Below are 8,390 nucleotides of genomic sequence, written 5' to 3'. Positions count from 1 at the left end.
TGTGAGAGAGAGATATAGTGTGTGTGTGAGAGAGAGATATATATATAGTGTGTGTGTGTGTGAGAGAGATATAGTGTGTGTGTGTGTGTGTGAGAGAGAGAGATACAGTGTGTGTGAGAGAGAGATATAGGGTGTGTGAGTGAGAGAGATATAGTGTGTGTGTGTGTGAGAGAGAGATATAGTGTGTGTGTGTGAGAGAGAGAGAGATAAAGTGTGTGTGTGTGAGAGAGAGATATAGTGTGTGTGTGTGAGAGAGATATATAGTTTGTGTGAGAGAGAGATATAGTGTGTGTGTGAGAGAGAGATATAGTGTGTGTGTGTGTGTGAGAGAGAGATATAGTGTGTGTGTGTGTGTGAGAGAGAGATATAGTGTGTGTGTGTGAGAGAGAGAGAGATATATATAGGGTGTGTGTGTGAGAGAGAGAGATATTGTGTGTGTGTGAGAGAGAGATATATAGTGTGTGTGTGTGAGAGAGATATATAGTGTGTGTGTGAGAGAGATAAAGTGTGTGTGTGAGAGAGTTATAGTGTATGTGTGAGTGAGAGAGATATATAGAGTGTGCGTGTGAGAGAGAAAGAGATAGTGTGTGTGTGTGAGAGAGATATATAGTGTGTGTGAGTGAGAGAGATATAGTGTGTGTGAGAGAGTGAGCGATATAGTGTGTGTGTGTGTGTGAGAGAGAGCGATATAGTGTGTGTGTGTGAGAGAGATATATAGTGTGTGTGAGAGAGAGAGATATAGTGTGTGTGTGAGAGAGAGATATAATGTGTGTGTGTGTGAGAGAGAGATATAGTGTGTGTGTGAGAGAGAGATATAGTGTGTGTGAGAGAGAGAGATATAGTGTGTGTGTGAGTGAGAGAGATATAGTGTGTGTTAGTGGGAGAGATATAGTGTGTGTGTGAGTGAGAGAGATATAGTGTGTGTGAGTGAGAGAGATATAGTGTGTGTGAGTGAGATAGATATAGTGTGTGTGAGAGAGAGAGATATATAGTGTGTGTGAGAGAGAGATATATATAGTGTGTGTGTGTGTGTGTGAGAGAGAGAGATATATAGTGTGTGTGTGAGTGAGAGATATAGTGTGTGTGTTAGTGGGAGAGATATAGTGTGTGTGTGAGTGAGAGAGATATAGTGTGTGTGAGTGAGAGAGATATAGTGTGTGTGTGTGTGAGAGAGAGAGATATAGTGTGTGTGAGAGAGATATAGTGTGTGTGTGAGTGAGAGAGATATAGTGTGTGAGAGAGAGAGAGAGATATATAGTGTGTGTGTGTGTGAGAGAGAGAGATATAGTGTGTGTGTGTGTGAGAGAGATATATAAAGGGTGTGTGAGTGAAAGAGATATAGTGTGTGTGAGTGAGAGAGATATAGTGTGTGTGAGAGAGAGAGAGATATAGTGTGTGTGTGAGAGAGAGAGATATATAGTGTGTGTGTGTGTGTGTGAGAGAGAAATATAGTGTGTGTGAGAGAGAGAGAGATATAGTGTGTGTGTGAGAGAGAGATATAGTGTGTGTGTGAGAGAGAGATATATAGTGTGTGTGTGTGTGAGAGAGAGATATATAGTGTGTGTGTGAGAGAGATATAGTGTGTGTGTGAGAGAGAGATATATAGTGTGTGTGTGAGAGATATAGTGTGTGTGAGAGAGAGAGAGATAATAGTGTGTGTGTTAGAGAGAGATATATATAGTGTGTTTTAGAGAGAGATATAGTGTGTGTGTGTGTGAGAGAGAGATATAGTGTGTGTGTGTGAGAGAGAGAGAGATATAGTGTGTGTGAGAGAGAGAGAGATAGTGTGTGTGTGTGAGAGAGATATAGTGTGTGTGAGAGAGATATAGTGGGTTTGTGTTAGAGAGAGAGATATAGTGTGTGTGTTAGAGAGAGAGAGATAGTGTGTGTGTGTGTGTGTGTGAGTGAGAGAGATATAGTGTTTGTAAGAGAGAGAGAGGAGAGATATAGTGTGTGTGAGAGAGAGATATATTGTGTGTGTGAGAGAGATATAGTGTGTGTGTATGAGAGATATAGTGTGTGTGTGTGTGTGAGAGAGATATAGTGTGTGTGTTAGAGATATCGTGTGTGTGTGTGTGAGAGAGATATAGTGTGTGAGAGAGATAATGTGTGTGTGTTAGAGAGAGAGAGATAGTGTGTGTGTTAGAGAGAGAGAGATAGTGTGTGTGTGTGTGAGTGAGAGAGATATAGTGTGTGTAAGAGAGAGAGAGGAGAGATATAGTGTGTGTGAGAGAGAGATATAGTGTGTGTGTGAGAGAGATATAGTGTGTGTGTGAGAGAGATATAGTGTGTGTGTGTGAGAGAGATATAGTGTGTGTGTTAGAGATATAGTGTGTGTGTGTGTGTGAGAGAGATATAGTGTGTGAGAGAGAGATATAGTGTGTGTTAGAGAGAGAGATATAGTGTGTGTGTGAGAGAGAGATATAGTGTGTGTGTGAGAGAGAGAGATATATATAGTGTGTGTGTGTGTGAGAGAGATATAGTGTGTGTGTGTGTGTGAGAGAGAGAGATACAGTGTGTGTGAGAGAGAGATATAGGGTGTGTGAGTGAGAGAGATATAGTGTGTGTGTGAGAGAGAGAGATATATTGTGTGTGTGTGTGAGAGAGAGAGAGATAAAGTGTGTGTGTGTGAGAGAGAGATATAGTGTGTGTGTGAGAGACAGAGAGAGATATAGTGTGTATGTGTGAGAGAGATATATAGTGTGTGTGAGAGAGAGATATAGTGTGTATGTGAGAGAGAGATATAGTGTGTGTGCGGGAGAGAGATATAGTGTGTGTGTGTGAGAGAGAGATATAGTGTGTGTGTGTGAGAGAGAGAGATATATATAGTGTGTGTGTGAGAGAGAGAGAGATATAGTGTGTGTGTGTGAGAGAGAGATATAGTGTGTGTGTGTGACAGAGAGAGAGTTATAGTGTATGTGAGTAAGAGAGATATATAGTGTGTGTGTGTGTGAGAGAGATATAGTGTGTGTGAGAGAGAGAGAGATACAGTGTGTGTGTGTGAGAGAGAGAGAGAGATAGCGTTTTTGTGAGAGAGATAAAGTGTGTGTGTGTGTGTGAGGGATATAGTGTGTGTGTGTGAGAGAGAGATATATATAGTGTGTGTGTGTGTGTGTGAGAGAGAGAGATACAGTGTGTGTGAGAGAGAGAGATATAGGGTGTGTGTGAGTGAGAGAGAGAGATATAGTGTGTGTGTGACAGAGAGAGAGTTATAGTGTATGTGTGAGTGAGAGAGATATATAGTGTTTGTGTGTGAGAGAGAAAGAGATAGTGTGTGTGTGTGAGAGAGATATATATAGTGTGTGTGAGTGAGAGAGATATAGTGTGTGTGAGAGAGAGAGCGATATAGTGTGTGTGTGTGAGAGAGAGAGCGATATAGTGTGTGTGTGTGAGAGAGATATATAGTGTGTGTGAGAGAGAGAGATATAGTGTGTGTGTGAGAGAGAGATATAGTGTGTGTGTGTGTGAGAGAGAGATATAGTGTGTGTGTGTGAGAGAGAGATATAGTGTGTGTGAGAGAGAGAGATATAGTGTGTGTGAGTGAGAGAGATATAGTGTGTGTGTGAGAGAGAGATATATATATAGTGTGTGTGTGTGTGTGTGAGAGAGAGAGATACAGTGTGTGTGAGAGAGAGAGATATAGGGTGTGTGTGAGTGAGAGAGAGAGATATAGTGTGTGTGTGACAGAGAGAGAGTTATAGTGTATGTGTGAGTGAGAGAGATATATAGTGTGTGTGTGTGAGAGAGAAAGAGATAGTGTGTGTGTGTGTGAGAGAGATATATATAGTGTGTGTGAGTGAGAGAGATATAGTGTGTGTGAGAGAGAGAGCGATATAGTGTGTGTGTGTGAGAGAGAGAGCGATATAGTGTGTGTGTGTGAGAGAGATATATAGTGTGTGTGAGAGAGAGAGATATAGTGTGTGTGTGAGAGAGAGATATAGTGTGTGTGTGTGTGAGAGAGAGATATAGTGTGTGTTTGTGAGAGAGAGAGATATAGTGTGTGTGTGTGACAGAGAGAGAGTTATAGTGTGTGTGTGTGAGAGAGAGAGATATATAGTGTGTGTGTGTGTGAGAGAGATATAGTGTGTGTGTGAGAGAGAGAGATACAGTGTGTGTGTGTGAGAGAGAGAGAGATATAGTGTGTTTGTGAGAGAGATATAGTGTGTGTGTGTGTGTGTGAGGGATATAGTGTGTGTGTGTGAGAGATATATATATATATAGTGTGTGTGTGTGTGAGAGAGAGAGATACAGTGTGTGTGAGAGGGAGAGATATAGGGTGTGTGTGAGTGAGAGAGAGAGATATAGTGTGTGTGTGTGAGAGAGAAAGAGATAGTGTGTGTGTGTGAGAGAGAGATATATAGTGTGTGTGAGTGAGAGAGATATAGTGTGTGTGAGAGAGAGAGCGATATAGTGTGTGTGTGTGAGAGAGATATATAGTGTGTGTGTGAGAGAGAGATATAGTGTGTGTGTTTGTGAGAGATATAGTGTGTGTGTGAGAGATATAGTGTGTGTGTGAGAGAGATATAGTGTGTGTGTTAGAGATATAGTGTGTGTGTGTGAGAGAGATATAGTGTGTGAGAGAGAGAGATAATGTGTGTGTTAGAGAGAGAGATATAGTGTGTGTGTTAGAGAGAGAGAGATAGTGTGTGTGTGTGTGAGTGAGAGAGATATAGTGTGTGTAAGAGAGAGAGAGGAGAGATATAGTGTGTGTGAGAGAGATATAGTGTGTGTGTGAGAGAGATATAGTGTGTGTGTGAGAGAGATATAGTGTGTGTGTTAGAGATATAGTGTGTGTGTGTGTGAGAGAGATATAGTGTGTGAGAGAGATATATAGTGTGTGTGTTAGAGAGAGAGATATAGTGTGTGTGTGAGAGAGAGATATAGTGTGTGTGTGAGAGAGATATATATATATAGTATGTGTGTGTGTGAGAGAGATATAGTGTGTGTGTGTGTGTGTGAGAGAGAGAGATACAGTGTGTGTGAGAGAGAGATATAGGGTGTGTGAGTGAGAGAGATATAGTGTGTGTGTGTGTGAGAGAGAGATATAGTGTGTGTGTGTGAGAGAGAGAGAGATAAAGTGTGTGTGTGTGAGAGAGAGATATAGTGTGTGTGTGTGAGAGAGATATATAGTTTGTGTGAGAGAGATATATAGTGTGTGTGTGAGAGAGAGATATAGTGTGTGTGTGTGTGAGAGAGAGAGATATAGTGTGTGTGTGTGTGTGAGAGAGAGAGATAGTGTGTGTGTGTGAGAGAGAGAGATATATATATAGGGTGTGTGTGTGAGAGAGAGAGATATAGTGTGTGTGTGAGAGAGAGATATATAGTGTGTGTGTGTGAGAGAGATATATAGTGTGTGTGAGAGAGAGATAAAGTGTGTGTGTGAGAGAGTTATAGTGTATGTGTGAGTGAGAGAGATATATAGAGTGTGCGTGTGAGAGAGAAAGAGATAGTGTGTGTGTGTGAGAGAGATATATAGTGTGTGTGAGTGAGAGAGATATAGTGTGTGTGAGAGAGTGAGCGATATAGTGTGTGTGTGTGTGTGTGAGAGAGAGCAATATAGTGTGTGTGTGTGAGAGAGATATATAGTGTGTGTGAGAGAGAGAGATATAGTGTGTGTGTGAGAGAGAGATATAATGTGTGTGTGTGTGAGAGAGAGATATAGTGTGTGTGTGAGAGAGAGATATAGTGTGTGTGAGAGAGAGAGATATAGTGTGTGTGTGAGTGAGAGAGATATAGTGTGTGTTAGTGGGAGAGATATAGTGTGTGTGTGAGTGAGAGAGATATAGTGTGTGTGAGTGAGAGAGATATAGTGTGTGTGAGTGAGATAGATATAGTGTGTGTGAGAGAGAGAGATATATAGTGTGTGTGAGAGAGAGATATATATAGTGTGTGTGTGTGTGTGTGAGAGAGAGAGATATATAGTGTGTGTGTGAGTGAGAGATATAGTGTGTGTGTTAGTGGGAGAGATATAGTGTGTGTGTGAGTGAGAGAGATATAGTGTGTGTGAGTGAGAGAGATATAGTGTGTGTGTGTGTGAGAGAGAGAGATATAGTGTGTGTGAGAGAGATATAGTGTGTGTGTGAGTGAGAGAGATATAGTGTGTGAGAGAGAGAGAGAGATATATAGTGTGTGTGTGTGTGAGAGAGAGAGATATAGTGTGTGTGTGTGAGAGAGAGATATATAAAGGGTGTGTGAGTGAAAGAGATATAGTGTGTGTGAGTGAGAGAGATATAGTGTGTGTGAGAGAGAGAGAGATATAGTGTGTGTGTGAGAGAGAGAGATATATAGTGTGTGTGTGTGTGTGTGAGAGAGAAATATAGTGTGTGTGAGAGAGAGAGAGATATAGTGTGTGTGTGAGAGAGAGATATAGTGTCTGTGTGAGAGAGAGATATATAGTGTGTGTGTGTGTGAGAGAGAGATATATAGTGTGTGTGTGAGAGAGATATAGTGTGTGTGTGAGAGAGAGATATATAGTGTGTGTGTGAGAGATATAGTGTGTGTGAGAGAGAGAGAGATAATAGTGTGTGTGTTAGAGAGAGATATATATAGTGTGTTTTAGAGAGAGATATAGTGTGTGTGTGTGTGAGAGAGAGATATAGTGTGTGTGTGTGAGAGAGAGAGAGATATAGTGTGTGTGAGAGAGAGAGAGATAGTGTGTGTGTGTGAGAGAGATATAGTGTGTGTGAGAGAGATATAGTGGGTTTGTGTTAGAGAGAGAGATATAGTGTGTGTGTTAGAGAGAGAGAGATAGTGTGTGTGTGTGTGTGAGTGAGAGAGATATAGTGTTTGTAAGAGAGAGAGAGGAGAGATATAGTGTGTGTGAGAGAGATATATTGTGTGTGTGAGAGAGATATAGTGTGTGTGTATGAGAGATATAGTGTGTGTGTGAGAGAGATATAGTGTGTGTGTTAGAGATATCGTGTGTGTGTGTGTGTGAGAGAGATATAGTGTGTGAGAGAGATAATGTGTGTGTGTTAGAGAGAGAGAGATAGTGTGTGTGTTAGAGAGAGAGAGAGAGTGTGTGTGTGTGTGAGTGAGAGAGATATAGTGTGTGTAAGAGAGAGAGAGGAGAGATATAGTGTGTGTGAGAGAGAGATATAGTGTGTGTGTGTGAGAGAGATATAGTGTGTGTGTGAGAGAGATATAGTGTGTGTGTGTGAGAGAGATATAGTGTGTGTGTTAGAGATATAGTGTGTGTGTGTGTGTGTGTGAGAGAGATATAGTGTGTGAGAGAGAGATATAGTGTGTGTTAGAGAGAGAGATATAGTGTGTGTGTGAGAGAGAGATATAGTGTGTGTGTGAGAGAGAGAGATATATATAGTGTGTGTGTGTGTGAGAGAGATATAGTGTGTGTGTGTGTGTGAGAGAGAGAGATACAGTGTGTGTGAGAGAGAGATATAGGGTGTGTGAGTGAGAGAGATATAGTGTGTGTGTGAGAGAGAGAGATATATTGTGTGTTTGTGAGAGAGAGAGAGATAAAGTGTGTGTGTGTGAGAGAGAGATATAGTGTGTGTGAGTGAGATAGATATAGTGTGTGTGAGAGAGAGAGATATATAGTGTGTGTGAGAGAGAGATATATATAGTGTGTGTGTGTGTGTGTGAGAGAGAGAGATATATAGTGTGTGTGTGAGTGAGAGATATAGTGTGTGTGTTAGTGGGAGAGATATAGTGTGTGTGTGAGTGAGAGAGATATAGTGTGTGTGAGTGAGAGAGATATAGTGTGTGTGTGTGTGAGAGAGAGAGATATAGTGTGTGTGAGAGAGATATAGTGTGTGTGTGAGTGAGAGAGATATAGTGTGTGAGAGAGAGAGAGAGATATATAGTGTGTGTGTGTGTGAGAGAGAGAGATATAGTGTGTGTGTGTGAGAGAGAGATATATAAAGGGTGTGTGAGTGAAAGAGATATAGTGTGTGTGAGTGAGAGAGATATAGTGTGTGTGAGAGAGAGAGAGATATAGTGTGTGTGTGAGAGAGAGAGATATATAGTGTGTGTGTGTGTGTGTGAGAGAGAAATATAGTGTGTGTGAGAGAGAGAGAGATATAGTGTGTGTGTGAGAGAGAGATATAGTGTCTGTGTGAGAGAGAGATATATAGTGTGTGTGTGTGTGAGAGAGAGATATATAGTGTGTGTGTGAGAGAGATATAGTGTGTGTGTGAGAGAGAGATATATAGTGTGTGTGTGAGAGATATAGTGTGTGTGAGAGAGAGAGAGATAATAGTGTGTGTGTTAGAGAGAGATATATATAGTGTGTTTTAGAGAGAGATATAGTGTGTGTGTGTGTGAGAGAGAGATATAGTGTGTGTGTGTGAGAGAGAGAGAGATATAGTGTGTGTGAGAGAGAGAGAGATAGTGTGTGTGTGTGAGAGAGATATAGTGTGTGTGAGAGAGAT

This window comes from Lampris incognitus, chromosome 1 (assembly GCF_029633865.1).
Source record: "Lampris incognitus isolate fLamInc1 chromosome 1, fLamInc1.hap2, whole genome shotgun sequence".
Taxonomy (NCBI): Eukaryota; Metazoa; Chordata; class Actinopteri; order Lampriformes; family Lampridae; genus Lampris; species Lampris incognitus.
This window is presented reverse-complemented; position numbering follows the sequence as displayed.